Source organism: Saccopteryx bilineata, chromosome 7, assembly GCF_036850765.1.
Source record: "Saccopteryx bilineata isolate mSacBil1 chromosome 7, mSacBil1_pri_phased_curated, whole genome shotgun sequence".
Lineage (NCBI taxonomy): Eukaryota > Metazoa > Chordata > Mammalia > Chiroptera > Emballonuridae > Saccopteryx > Saccopteryx bilineata.
Window position 1 is genome coordinate 108,636,960 of NC_089496.1, and position 14,700 is coordinate 108,651,659.

The 14,700-nt window shown below is 55.9% G+C and overlaps 1 protein-coding gene across 6 annotated transcripts in view; it reads right to left on the reverse strand.

Moving 5' to 3' along the window:
* The window catches only part of CTBP2 (C-terminal binding protein 2), a 160,371-nt gene that overhangs the window by 130,132 nt on the left and 15,539 nt on the right, over window positions 1-14,700 (reverse strand). Inside the window, exon 1 of one of the 6 annotated variants that reach the window (XM_066238896.1) lies at window positions 6,312-6,442. The exons of the other annotated variants lie outside the window; for them this stretch is intronic. The gene's annotated coding sequence lies outside the window, so the exon portion shown is untranslated. Of the gene's footprint in view, window positions 1-6,311; window positions 6,443-14,700 lie in introns of those variants that run through there. 6 annotated transcript variants of the gene reach the window in all.

The following is a 14,700-nucleotide window of genomic DNA, read 5'->3' on the forward strand; positions in this document are numbered from 1 at the left end:
CCACACATACAGCATACACATGTATGTTTAGCATGGGTATATGTGTGTACACAGTATCTTATGTTATATAGTACATTCTAGAACAGGCAAAATCATGCTGGAGTAGAAAAAGAGTGGTTGTCTAAAGTGATCAGCGCAACAGGAGTGGGTACTTTTGGAAACTTTCTGGAGTTCTACAGGGACTCAGGGTGTAAGTGCGCATGTCTGCCAACACAAATTAATCGGCATGCTTAGGATCTATGCCACTTATTTTACCTCATGCCCCAATCTACCCCCTCCAACACGTCCCCCAAGGTCTACCTCAACAGAAAACAAAAACGGAACAGGAAACGAGGCATCTCTGGTTAACGAGGTACTTTGCTGAAGGACACAGGGCAGAGCTGTGTGAGGCCTGCGATCAGCCAACAAATGTTGCCAAGGAAAGATGGACAGATGGACAGATGGACGCAGAGCAGAAGGAGAACCGGGGCTGGGGTGTGTGTGTGCTCACTGCAGAATCATGTCCGCTTGGGGAACGCTCTACTCAGGGCAATCCACGGAAGCCCTGTCTCCGAACAAGGACCACAGACACACCCGTGGGGCAGGTGCCACCTGTCCCCACCAACAGCCAAAACCCTGGAGGCCCCGGCAGAACCCCCGCTGAAACCCACGTGTGGGTCCACTCTTTTTCCGCGAATAGATTTGCGAACTCAGGGAGGCCCGGGTCTTGTATGCTCATGCAGGCTGACGGGACAGAACATCCCTGCACAGGGCAGGGGTCACTGTAGGGCTGAAACCCCAGGGCAGTCCCATCTGCACCGTGCAGGTTCTGGGGCTTTGAGGGGGTCAGAAAGGACCCCCGGCGCAGCCCATGGGTCCCCGACGCCCACTCTCTGAGCATCTGCAGGGCAGGGCAGCCTTTACGCCACAACAGCTCCCGAAGCTCACACTGAAGTCCCACTGGAAACCTGCCACTGAAAGCCACGCGGCCTTAACAGGGCTGTTGTTTGATGCTGCGTCCTATAAGTCAGACATCTGCATCTGAAGCCCTGTTCCCTACATAGGCCACACACGGCCCACACTCATTGGTGTGGAATTATTAAGTACAGAAAACACAGGCAACTTCCCAGTTCAAGACAGTGTGCGCGGACACTCGGGAAGGTCAGCGCGACACCCACTCCGTTCTCATAACTGGCACATCACCCAGCCGGCAGGGCAGCAACGACAAAAGCTTCTTTCAGATCCACCGTGCTGGGAGGCATGGGCCATGGACCACAACCCTGAGAGAGTCCCCACTCGCTCTGGTCTGGGCAGGTCCTGGAGAGCTCCGAGTGCAGCCCGCAGCCCTCACCCACTAGAGGCAGGCGGACCGCAACCCGGGACAGGAAGTCACAGGGCCCGCTGCCCAAAACCAGAGGGAATTCCTCCCAGGCACCATCTCTCTGAACGACTGGAAAGTCTACAGGTGTTGGTTCGGGTCCTCCAGGAAAGATGCCAAGGCCAGGCCAGCTGTGCCACAGCCATGCAGACTCGCAAGGAGTGAGAGAGAGCCCAAGGCGGTCCGACCCCTGCAGGACTGGGCATGAGCTGGGTCTGCAGGCTGTGCAGGTCAAGACTGGGTGGGGGCGATCATGAGCTCCAGTGGATGGCTGCCGGGAGGAGTCCAAAGTCTGCAGGAACGACCCAGCACCCCCGCCAGGCTCTGAAGAAAGCAAGTGGACCACCAGTCAATGACATTCCCAGAAGCAGAAAGACCAAAAGAGGTACCCTTTCATGGCTGACATACCATGTCAGGTCACGGCTACAAGTCTGCCACCCGAGACATGCTTCTGAACTTCTCCAGTGATGGACTGACAATCAGACATTTGGGGCCCCCTGGCCACGCCCCAAGCCTTTAGGTGGATGTCATTTGGCAGGTAGCCTTGCAAGGAGGCCCTCCCTCAGGAAACTCACCACTTGGCAGGAGACCTCATCTCTAGGACTCAGGGACTAAGTGGACACGAGTGGGTGGAGACGTGAAAGCCACAGGGCTGGGGCTTGGGAGGAGCCGCTTTCCCTCGGACGTGGGCCACGGGTTGGTTTGGATCGACTCACAGTATTAACTAACACTAGCGGCTTTAATAAACAAACGCCACACTGAATACCCGCTCAACACACTATGAGCTTATTTCTACATCCCACAAAGATCAACATTACTGACAAGTGGGCAGCTCCCCACAGGGCGACTCAAGGACCCAGGATCCCTGGCCATCTCTGCTGGAACTTCTACATCCAGGTGACAGTCAAGCGGAGAGAACTAGATAAAGCACGCTTGTTTTTTTAACTACTTCTGCCAGGAAGGGACACCCATTCCCACCAGAGTGGAAGAACTTCCCTGGGCAGAGGTCTGGGCAGCCACTCCAGCAGAAAGTGCCCCCTACCCCCCAGTGAAGGGAAGCACAGCCGTCTAGTGGACATCTGGTTGGCTCGACCACACTGACCTTCAGCTGCTTGTCGTGTGGGCCTTGACCGGGCCAGCCCAGGGTTTCGAAGCCGCAACCTCAGCACTGAAGGTTGGTACTCTGTCCACTGCGCCACCACAGGCCAGGCCACGCTGACCTTCTGACTCGATCTCAGGACAGGCTTATTTTGTTTGGAAGCTGTCGAGGCCTCCAGGTCTCTCTTGAACACAAAAATCCGAGGTTATCTGACCACTGATCCAAATCTGAAAACAGAGGCCAACAAACTCTAGAAACACATCTATTGAAACTCTCTCGCTGTCGTGGCATGAAAAGTGGAAGTCTGGTCACATCTGGACTTTTTCACTCACCAACTTCTAAGCTGAACAACTGTCCTTTTTATTGGGGAATGCCCAACTCTAACACTTTCAAGTTTACAAAAACACTTCCAATCCCATCAAGTCTAAGATACCATCAAATCTCAGGCCCCAGAATTGTTTTTTTTTTAAGCCATTAAGAAACAACCAACCAAACAAAAATACTGTCATAAGGCATGAAACCAAATTTATGACACAAATCAACCCCAGAGATGTTAAAATGTTAAAAGCCAGGGACATGGCCCTGGCTGGTTGGCTCAGTGGTAGAGCGTCGGCCTGGCGTGCGGGGGACCCGGGTTCGATTCCCGGCCAGGGCACATAGGAGAAGCGCCCATCTGCTTCTCCACCCCCCCCCCCCCCACTCCTTCCTCTCTGTCTCTCTCTTCCCCTCCCGCAGCCAAGGCTCCATTGGAGCAAAGATGGCCCGGGCGCTGGGGATGGCTCCTTGGCCTCTGCCCCAGGCGCTAGAGTGGCTCTGGCTGCGGCAGAGCGATGCCCCGGAGAGGCAGAGCGTAGCCCCTGGTGGGCGTGCCAGGTGGATCCCGGTCGGGTGCATGCGGGAGTCTGTCTGACTGTCTTTCCCCGTTTCCAGCTTCAGAAAAATACAAAAAAAATAAAATAAAAATCCAGGGACATAATGGTGCTTTTGTTGAAGTCTTCCAACAACACAGACATCACCGGTTCATGGACGGGGGATGGCAGCCCAGGGCTGGGTGGCAGTGTTGGCAGAGGGGAGGTTTTCAACAGGCTCGATTCAGCACCCAGATCTGGGCTGAGATTCCAGCCCGTCCAGAAACTCTCCAAGACCAAGCCACACTCCAATATCGTTCACACAGACAAGGCTTCCCACGGCAAATCAAGCACCTTGACTGTAATATTCTTATAAACTCATCTGAGTTAAAAAAAAAAAAAATCCAAATCACTAAAATATGGATTTTCATCTGCATAACACTTTACCAACAAATTCCACAGCGTTCAAGAGAGAACAGATGATGCTCTGATATATCAAAAACAAGGACCCGATTCGGTAAACAGTGGAGTGCTGTTTTCACATCACCCTAATGGATCTGGTTTCAATAAACACAAATCAGCAAATACTCTGAACATTTTAATGGCATGGTGCAAAATGAGCCTTTGAGCGACAGGCCCAGAACACAAACTCCGTTTTTCCAGCAGGTGACAGATACCGCAGGGAAGAGAAAAATCCAAAAGGGTGGCGCAGTTCAAAGGGTCACGTTGGCCCACAGATCTGGTTCCTCGGACGGCGAGTGGAGCAGCAAAGAGGGGCGCTCGGGAACCCCTGGATCTCGCTCAAACTGCCAGGCACTCTGATACCAGATGTCTGTCTGATGTGTGCACCCACAAAACATGACACCCAGATTTCCAGTCCCGTTTCAGCTCAGGGCAGCCTCCTATCTCTGTATCCATCTCAGTATGGCCCAAGCATCCGTACGGGGAAGAGGGGGAGGCTATCTAGGGATGGGGACAAGATACAAGCCAAGGGGGACTGTGATGTCTCCAGAGCCTGCCCACCCACTCTCTGTCATCTGTGTCTCCATCCTGTCCTCACTCTGGAAAGCGGTACCCAAGTTAGACCTTGACAGTGCATTTACCTCCACGCTGTTCACCTCGTGTGCAAGGACCAGGAGGCAGGGGACTGTGTAGGCACGCCATCTCTCCCACAGGGGTCTGGGCAGACGCTTCACCAGAGCCCCTTGTCTGCTCCACCTGAAAACAGGTGGTTGAACGGAGGCTGTCATGTGAACCCAACTGTAAACTCGAAGTCATTACAAAAAAACAAACTGGTGTTTTGAGTTGATGTTTTTACTTTGGAGATAATAAACCCAAATGAACCAGTTCAGGGCTGCTCACATCCCAAAGCCTCATCACTTCCTTCAAACACGAGTGTGCCCATCTCTCCGGAATGTGAGCTCCATGAGGACAAGTCCCTCAATCTTAACGTACTTCTCCTGAGCCTAACATGTGCAAATCAACACGCGATTAGATCACTTCTGAGTGTGGCAGATATTTCCTGGCAGTGGCCCCAAGAGAGTTTTTGGGTTTTTTTTTTGCACGGGCAATAAAGGTTGGCTCCAGAAAAGACACACACAGGTATGATACCCAGAAAGAAGCAAAGATTACAGATCAGTTTCTTAAAGCAGATGACCAGAAGCAGCAAACGCAAGCTTTCAAAAGCCCCACCCTGGAGCCCCAGCCACTGTCCACTTGCTGTGCATGCGGACACTGAGGTGGCCCCTAAACCCATGACCCATTTCCATTCCAACAGCCACTCCATCGAGGACCGGTCATTACTCCCAAGTCACGGGCGGGGAGACTGAGGCAGTCAGCCTCATGCTGAGTCCACAGTAGCTCAAGTAGAGATTCCCAACCGAGTCCAACTGAAGTGGACCCACACCCCCTGGAAGACCACGTGTGACCTACCACTGAGCAGAGGCCACGGGCAGGAGGAATTTGGGGGAGTGTGAGATGAAGCTTCAAGATGGACCCCACGGAGAATTCAGGACCCTCTGCTTTCTCCACACACCCACCGGAGCCACCAGAGACGGTTCTAGCTCTGAGCTCAGGGCCGATCCAGGTAACCTGGGCAGGAGCTGGGGAATCTGCTCGGTCCCACAGTCCCCTGGAGACTCCTGCTCTGGACTCCTCATGGGGGAGGACTGGCCAAGCTCCCACAGGAGAAGAAAGACTCACAAGGACTTGGCTAGGAGACAACACACTGGCATAAGGCAAAGCACAGGAGCTCCAGCCTGGAAGCTAAGTCAGTGCCCCACCCCCACCCCCACCCCCAGCTGAAGCCTCTCAGCCAGTGTGCTGGTCAGACACCCCTGCCCCTGTGTCCTTAACCGTCCCTGTGACATCCCAACAGCCAGTCACCCAGGATCTTACCTATGGTTCGTAGAAGCTCAAACTCTCCTGTTTGTAATTAAGAGGCAGCGGCTAGATAGCACACCAGGGGCCACGAAGCACCCCACCGCGTGGGTCCAGCCAGCAGTCTTCCCTCAGTCCAGGTGTCCCCTATATTGTTACCCTGAGATCACTTGCCCCACCTGGGGCACCCACACCCCTGGTCTCCCCTCCCCAGCCTTCCACAAAAGCCCACTGACCCAGAAGCAAGAGGATTCCCAGAAAGGCCCCCCAGGACTCCTTTATTCCCCTCAGCACCCCCAGCACCCCTGGTTCCTCCTCTCCCTCCTGTCCTGGCCAATCCGCAGAACACCCCCTGCCCCAGGCCAAGGAACCCCACGCAGGGCTCTGAACCATGTCACATCCCAGACTCGTGAGACACCCTCAGGAGCTGGGTTCTTTTCCTGTAAAAACGGACACAGGACCCTCTTCACCCCATCCTCCCCTTCACCCCATCCCCCCCATCATGCCATTCTCTGGGGGCTCATGCCCCACCCAGGCATGGAGCCCCAATGGGCCCTCAAGCCGAAGTCAGGCCCTCCAGTTTTGTTTCCCAGGCAACAGCCGCCCTCTCGTCCAGCTGTACACTGACCGAAGTGCAGGAAGACGGCGGAGCCCGGCGCTCGTCTCCAGGACAGAGACGCCAGCGTCCCCGTGGGGGGCAGGAGGGCCCTAGAGGAGGCAGGACCCCGGCAGCCAGCTCTCACCCTCAGCCAGCCCCATCCTCTGCGCTCGCGGGCACCTGCCCTTAAAGCTGACTCCAGTTTTGCTCCAGGAGAGTCTCACACAACTAATGACACAGCCCCAAAGAGCCTCACCTGTCAGAAACGGGGTCCTGCCCAGGACTCTCAGGAGCAGTGCTGGGTCACCTGGCACCTGGCCCTGCAGGAGTGGCGTGCCTGTCACGTCAGGCACAGGTTTGGGGAGCTGGGCCTCCCAGGAAGCCTCTCCCTGCCCCAGGCCCCGCCCTCAGTCTGTGAGGCAGGGCAGTTAAGACTTGCCTGCTTCTCGGAGCCCATGCCTTCCGGCCACGGGCAGAAAGAACAGTGGCCTCAGCTGAGGGCCGCTGGGCTGGGCGGAGTTCTCTGCCTGGTTGCTCACTAGACTCACCTGGGAGCTTTTTAAACCACCCAAGGCAGGCCCCACCCAGGAGCACTGACTCAGAACTCAGGGTGGGGCTGGGCTGCCACAGCCCTTCAGAGCTCCCTGGTGAGCTCCGGTCCAGACAGGAGAGCTGAGAAGGAGCGGCTGGAGGTACCGGGGAGGGTCAGGCGGCCTCCAGGGGAGGACAGACTGAAGGGAGCCCAGGGGGCCTGTCCCCACCACAGCCCAGACCCCAACTCCTGCCAGGAGGCCCGCCCTGATGCCAGTGTGCACAGACGCGGCCCCAGCCCCCAGCCCGGGACCGCCACGCTCCTCCCCGCCCGGCTGCCCTGGCCACCACCAGGCAGGCTCTGTGGTCCCTGTCTCGCTCCTTGCAGGCAAGACCTGGTCCGGCTTGTTCCTGCCACCATCCCAGGGACCCCGCACAGCCTCGGATGCTGGGTTCTGACACAACCACCAGCACCCCCTCCCCCAATGGCTCGAGATGAGGCAAGGGGCATCCCCGCAGGCACCAGGGAGAACGCTGGCAAGAAGGAAATGAACCCTCCAGACCCATTCCTGCGGGAAGGCCACTCCGGCCACCTCCAGAGCCTTCCCTGCGTGGACCTGATTCACTCTGGAACCACCACCGGCCGGGAGCTCACTCACTGAACCCCCATGGGACACCCCACACACGCCAGGGGCTGGTGACCTCAGACCCTGCAGGCTGTTACCAAACGCCACCCACGACACTGAAGGTCAGTCCCCCGGGGCCGCCTTCGATAGGCCGCTCCCTGAAAACATCCTCCCGCAGTGGATACCAGGAGATCCTCCGGCTGGTGCTGCTGTCCTGGCCACGAGAGAGCCAGAAGCGACTTCAAACGGGCTCTGGGTAAGGGACGGGGGGGGGGGGGGGGGAGCTGAAGGCAGCAGGGGGCAGGTCACCCCACTGCCCCCCCAAATCACCAGCACTGGTGTCACTGCTAGGACACAAGGTGTTTGTTTACTACAAGGTCTTGTGTTCCCGTGCTCCTTCTTTTCCTAAATCACTTGGATCACAATCCAAAGGTTTCCAAGAAGCAGCCTCAGGAGAAAAGGGGCGGAAAGGTCGGAGAGACGAAGGGCCCAGGAGGCAGGAGGCGACACTCACCGAGTCACCAGAAAGGGCTGTTTCTTATAAAGGGGCTACGAACAGCACCCCTTCTCAGCGAAGCGGCTGTGACCCGACCCAGAGCACGGTCTTCCTGGGTCCCCACAGGGAGGGGGCGGGACGACACGCAGTACCAAGGGGTCAGCCTTTATCTTTCACATGCACCATGTGCTCTCTCAGCCAAAAACAAACCACAAAGCCCTTCCGAGAGGCTCTCCAAATTCCAGACGCCCACTGGGTGGGAAAGATGGAGCCGGGCTTTCTCTGTCCCCCACCTCACACCGGCGAGGTTTACAATGAGAGAGAATCACCTATTTATTTGCTTACCTTCCACTTGAAAAGACAATAAATTGGAAAGGCTTCATAAATCTCACAGGAGATTCCTTTAAACAAGGACTGTCAGCAAAAACCTGTAAATAACCTTTTCTGCCCGCCTAGCAATCACCTCCAACCCACTCTTTTTCCTTCCTGCTTTTGTACCTATCTTCTAGCAAACAAATCAAGCACCAGAACGCTTTTATTCTTCTCGAGGTAAGGTCCAGAAAACGGCCAGGAGAGTCCACACCGGAGCAGCTGCTGACCCCGGGGGCCCCTGAGAATCAGAGGCGTTGAGGGCCTGGGGTGGGGGACCAGACAAGGACAGCCTGGCACCCCCACACCCACCAGCCACGCCACTCTCACAGGTTTACAAAACCGAGCTTGGGGACCAGGTTCACACACAGAACCACAGGGACACGGCACGGACTCCTCTGCGGCAAAGCATTCGCAAAGCCCTGGGCAGACCTCTGAGGAAACCAGGTCCTGCCCAGGTTCTGACAGGTTCTCAAGCTTCCTCCCACCTGGGCCAGGCTAGGGTCACCGACGGTGCCTCTCTGCCCACTGCACCCCCTCAGCGTCCCCATGTCCACGGAACTTCCGGATTCTGGTGCCACTGGTCAGCTGGTCAATGTCCCGCAGGCCAGGTCCCCACCACGCCGATGTGACTCACCAGGCCACCCGGGATGGGGCTGATTACAACGACCTTCGGAGGCTCAGAAACACCAGAAGATGGACAGTCTCACACTGAGGTTTCAAGGACCGAGCTAAAAATAAGTTTAAATAAGAGGCAGAAGGAAAACCGGAGGATAATCAAATGTGCAACACTTTGAACGACCTGCCGTAATCAATTTACAAATCAGGAAAAGGATAAGCACCATCATCAAAGGGAACATTTCTCCAAGCCAAAAGTTTAAAAAAAAAAAAAAAAAGACCAGGCAACCACTACCCAAATGTAAACAAAAATGCATGTTTTCAGAAAGCACCAGCCTCTGGAACTGCCTGTCAGCTTCGGGAACCTTGAAACTGCCCTCCAAGACCTTGATTCTGGGAGCAAGAGGCGTGGCTTACAAGACCCAGGCATCCTTGTGTGCGTGCAGAGACACGGGCTTCCGACTCCAGTCCCACCGAGGCGCCGGGCAGCAGCTGTCGCCAGAGAGCCATGTCCCTGCACGTCCCCGGCCGCCCCGAGCCAGCCTGGAGAGGCACGCTGGCTGCTGTATTACAGAGGTACCACTTTTTGTCTTCTCCCCTCTTGGGACATTCCTAGCACTCCATAAAAAATAGCTCTACCACTGTATTGTTATTTACCCACCAATCTTATGTATTTCTAATATTCTTTATTTAGTTCATTACTTTTTTCTTTTTCTTTCTTTTCCAAGGTAGAAGAGGGGAGATAAAGAGCCAGACTCCTGCATGCACCCTGACTGGGATCCACCCGGCAACCCCTGTCTGGGGCCATCCATGCTCACAACACAGCTATTTTTGGCATCTGGAGGCTCCCTGGAGCCATCCTCAATGCCCAGGGGCTGATGCACTAGAACCAATTGACCCATGGCTGCAGGAGGGGGAGAGAGAGAAGGGGGAGGGGAGGGGAGGGGAAGAGAAGCAGATGGTTGCCTCTGCTGTGTGCCCTGACCAGGAATCAAATCCAGGACATCCCGACGTTGGGCTGATGCTCTACCACTGAACCAACTGGCCAGCGCCTCTAATATTCCTGAATGAAGGCAAAGGCCTTTCCAAACTGGCTCCCACTGGACAGTATGCACGCCTCAAGACCGTGTTCCTAGCCTAGGCCAGCTGGGCCTGGGCACACAGTAGCAAGCTGCTCACCCCAGGGGGACAACGAAGTGGCTGCCCACTCATGGCCCTCCAAGTCCACTAGACATGAGGACTCACCGAGGGAAGTGGTCTCTCACTTGGAAGTGACCCTGTGGAGACAGGAGTGGGACCCAAAGCAAGGCCAAGTGCATGCAGGACAACAGCAGCCTGGCACTGTCCAGAGCAGTGGCCCCGCTGTGCTCCCAGCTGCGCGGCTTGGGGCTCAGCTGTGGCTGACCACCCATGGGTGGCTTTTACTGTTGTGGATGGCACCCCTGAAATGTCTGTTGATGCCCCCTCCGGACATAAAACACGTGTTTCCTTGATGTTTCAGTCAATCCCAGCCTTTAACTTTTCCTGTAGTAACTTCCACCCTCTGGGCAACCTTTTGCCCAGGTGAGGACCACAGAGGAGGGAAGTGCTGCTAGGCACAGAGGACTTGGGTCAGTAAAATCTGCCAGAGAGCAGAGGGGTGGCCACACACACACACACACACACACCACACACACACACACCACACACACACACACACACACACACACACACACACACACACACAACCTCTGTTTAGGATCCAGGACGCGCGTTCAAACAGCCTCGTCCCACCGTCTCCTGAAGCCTTCGGGACCTGCTGGCATGCCAACCTGTCAGCTACTAACCCCAGACGTCAGTCTCCTGGTATACAGAAGGCCCCCAAAGCCAGGAAGCATGTGACCATGTCTCCACTGCTCTGGCCGCACAGCAGTTCAGACGACCACCCCAGAGAGGCCAAGGATGCTTAGACATGGATTTCAGGGCAAAAACCAAGGCCACGTTTAGTTTTAGTTTGAGCCCACAGGCATACAGGGTTTCCTAACACAGCAAACGCACACTCAAGATAAGACGTTTGGTGAGCCACGGGGCGTCTGAACGCTGTCACCGCCCTCAGCGCTGGGGCCATGGGGGTGGTGGGCACCAAATAACTAGCACTGAAGAGACACATCCAGCAACACTCAGAAAATTAATAAATGCAGTGATCCCCAGATAATAATTTTTAAAAATTCCAAGACTCATTTCATAAAATTTCCCCCAAATGAATGGAAACAAGAGAATATGAAAAGCTAGGAAGGAAGCTAAGTGACTGTGGCTTCGTTCAGAGTGCGGCAGGGGACTTGTGCCAATCACGGGCGCCTGGCACCTTCCCCTAAAACATCTCCCGAGAGAAGCTGGGCCCCTTCCTGCCGCCTGGGCAACCCCGGGCTCTGGCTCCAGAGTGGGACCCGGCCCTGGCGCCCAGGAAAGCTCTGGGGCGCCTCCAGGATTTGCACAAACCCCCCCTCCTCGCCCACAAGAAGCTGGCTAGCCTCTACCTGCAGAAAAACAAATGGGGACTGAGGGACGCCCCAGGGCCCTGTGCCGTCGGGGGCGTCTCAGGGACAGACTACACGCAGGAGGGACAGCCGCAGCCCACAGCAAGTGCACCACCTGGCTCTCCTCAGCCACTCCCCCAAGGGAGCAAGGAGAAGTGGCCAGTGGTCTGGCAGTTGCTCCCAGTCCTGGTGGACAGAGGCACCTGTTCCCAGGCACCGTCCAAGAGGGGCTGACGGGACACCGTGTGGAGGAGGCAGCGAGCAGCTGTCATGTGTGTGTCCCCAGAAGGCCCGGGAAGGATGGCCTGAGATGCACCGAGGCCTGAACGTGTGGACTCAGAACTGCCCACTTCTGGGGGGGGGGGGCGTTAAAGGGGCAGACGAGATCCCAACGAAAGTGCTGGCCTGCCAGCCAGCCTGCCCAGCCTGGGTCAACTTCCTTTCTCGGGCACCCCTCGGATGCCCTGGGTGGTGCCCCTCGGGCGAGTGCACCTGCTGTGACTGGAGCATCCTCCTGGCCATGAGGAGTCCTAGGACAGATGTCCCAGAACATCCTGGCACCTCTCGACATCTGACGACCTCCCCAAGCAGCTGAAGTCAACCTTTCTACTCAAAAAGGAATGAGGTGGTGGGTGTCGGGGACAGGGACTTTCCTCTCAGGCGGGACCGCTCCGGGACCACATGGTGTTCACAGGTCGCTTGTCAGGACCTGGGGATCTGCGTGCTGAATGGGTGAACTGCACTGTGTGTAAATCAGAGCTACATAAAAAATTTAAAAGGCCCAAAACAAATAATGGAAACAAAGTGTTCCCTGCACAGTAGACCATAAGATCACACTGTAGACACCTGGCCCACGCCACCAGCGCTCAGGGGAAACGGCCTCTGTCCTCACTAGCAACGCCCAGGAGAGCCGCCGCCTGTTGCCTGTTCCGTATGGGCTCGCCGTCTCCCCGAAACCCTGCCGCGCTTTGAACAACTGTGTGGGGAAGGGAAGGAGACTCTACCTCCAGCAGTCTGTGGCCATGAAATGAAAAATGAGATTCCCCTCAAGTACCCGTTCCTTAACTGCTCTTACCTTGGGGTCCCATCCATCACATTTAGCCTCCTCACACTCCCTCCAGCCCGGCTCCAAACCCACGTGTTCGCAGGCAGGACAGGGCAGGGGCCCCCCGGCCCTCCCCAGTGGGGCTGCATCCACCCCTGCTGGCGACCGCCGCGGTCAATCCCGGGCAAGTCTGGGAAAAGGATGCAGCCCTTCTGAGCTCCCCTCAGAGGCCACAGCCAGCCAAACAGGTCCCCATCCTGTGGCACTGGGAGCCCAGGTCAGCAAGTCTGAAGGGGGGAGGAGGCTCAGCCTTCCCCTGCTGGTCCCCCTTCCGTTAGGGTTGCCACCACCCCATGCCCCTGTCACTGACCTACATAGAGGCAGGGAAAAGAGGGACAATGACAAAACAGGCTTCTGCCCCTACCACCTGGGCCAGAAGGACACAGCAGGCCCAGGACCAGGAAATCAAGACAAACTCAGGCCTCAGCAGAAGAAATTGGGGGAAGATGGCGACTGACCCACCACACACCCAAGTCCATGAGCAGACCCTGACCTGCTCCCTCTGCCCCGCTGGGCACCTGGACTGTCGGCCCGAGCCCCACACACTCCCGTGACGGGTCCCCCAGCTGTGACGAACATGCAGCGTCTGAAGGCGGCAGATCGGACCCTCTGGCCCTCTCTGCCTCTCCAGGCCCAGCCCCTCCCACACCCCACACCTCACTCTCCTTACTCCACTGGAAACAGTAATGCCCACATTTATGAATTTCCTCAGAGTGAAGCGAGGGTTTGCCTTGCTTTAAGTCAGTGACCCCTCACAGACACCCAAGGTGGAAGAAATAGCACCCGCCACCCTGCTGTGGAGGCTGGGCACAGGGGGTAGGGTCCCTAGCTCAAGGCCTTCTCGTCCTGGGGGGGGGGCAGGATCTGGGACTGCAAATACACATTAAGGTCCCAGGCACCGCATGGTGCTCTGCCACCACAGGGGAGCAATCAACTTCTTCGGTCCTTCAGTGGGTCACCCTGCCCAGCCGTCAGTGTGGGAAGGACTCCCATGCACTGGAGCACCCAGCACCAGCCAGCCCTGCACACTCACTGCTCTGCGGAACTTGAGGGAAGCCCTCCCGCGTGGCTGCTGGGAGGTGCCAGGTGGCCAGTCACCGTCTGGCGTGGCGGTTGCTCCATTTGCAACAGATGCACATTCTCCTTCAACAGGAGATTTTCAGAGAAGCAAACCCATTTCAACATCACGGAAACAAATTCCCACAAATCAGCCCAAACTGAGTTACCTTATCTGTTAACGTACAACTTTTAAACTGTATGCACAAAATATTGCACATCTATTTTTATTTTATCTACTAAATTATAAGTTTTCCCCAAATCTCTTAGAAGTGTTTTTTTCCCAGTAATGCATAACTGCTAAGTTGGGTAGTGTACGCAACATGACACTACCGAACACTGCAACACTGCTTGTGGGAACCTCTCCATTCATGCGTCTTGCTTTATTTGGTATTTAATCTCTATTAAGACATCTATATGAAACCAGATGGGGTTGCTAGCCTTCATAAACACCATAAATCACAAAGTCCTTTCTTTGCTAACCCAAGTCCAAAAGCAGCCCCCAAAGAAACCACGAGGCACCAAAGTCTCCGGCCTCTTACACCAGAGCAGAGTTGGGGGGACCCTTGACATGGGTCCTGCACTGCACACCCAGCCCTGGGGCCTCTTTGCCGGGTGCCAGTTCAGGGAATGGCTGTCATTTCTCTCATATAGTCAATGGCTCCACCTGCAACACAGACAGTACCCTAAACTTCCCCCAAAAGCAGTTATCAGCACCAAACTGGGTGCTCTTCCCTGCCCCCTCCCTTACCTCCCCATGTGTGCACACATCCTCCTCCCTAGCACTGGGTTATCTGGATGTCCTGTCTGGGTCTGGTGGAGGACCAGTTCCCATCCTACCCCCACCATCTATGAACCACGAGCTCACCCACGTGGAGATTCCCGAGTGGGCAGTGCCCACTCCACAGCCCCGTCTTTACTAAGTAGCCTGGCTCTAACACCAACAAGCATGTGTGCCGCAAAGGGCTTCTGCAACAGGGTAAAGGGAAGCGGTCGTCACATGGAAATGTGAGTGAGCGGCCTCACTGCGGCCTGCTAACTAATAAACTCACCAATTGAGATAAAAAGGGTTCAGTGCGCAATGTGTTTCCTTTCATTTCTG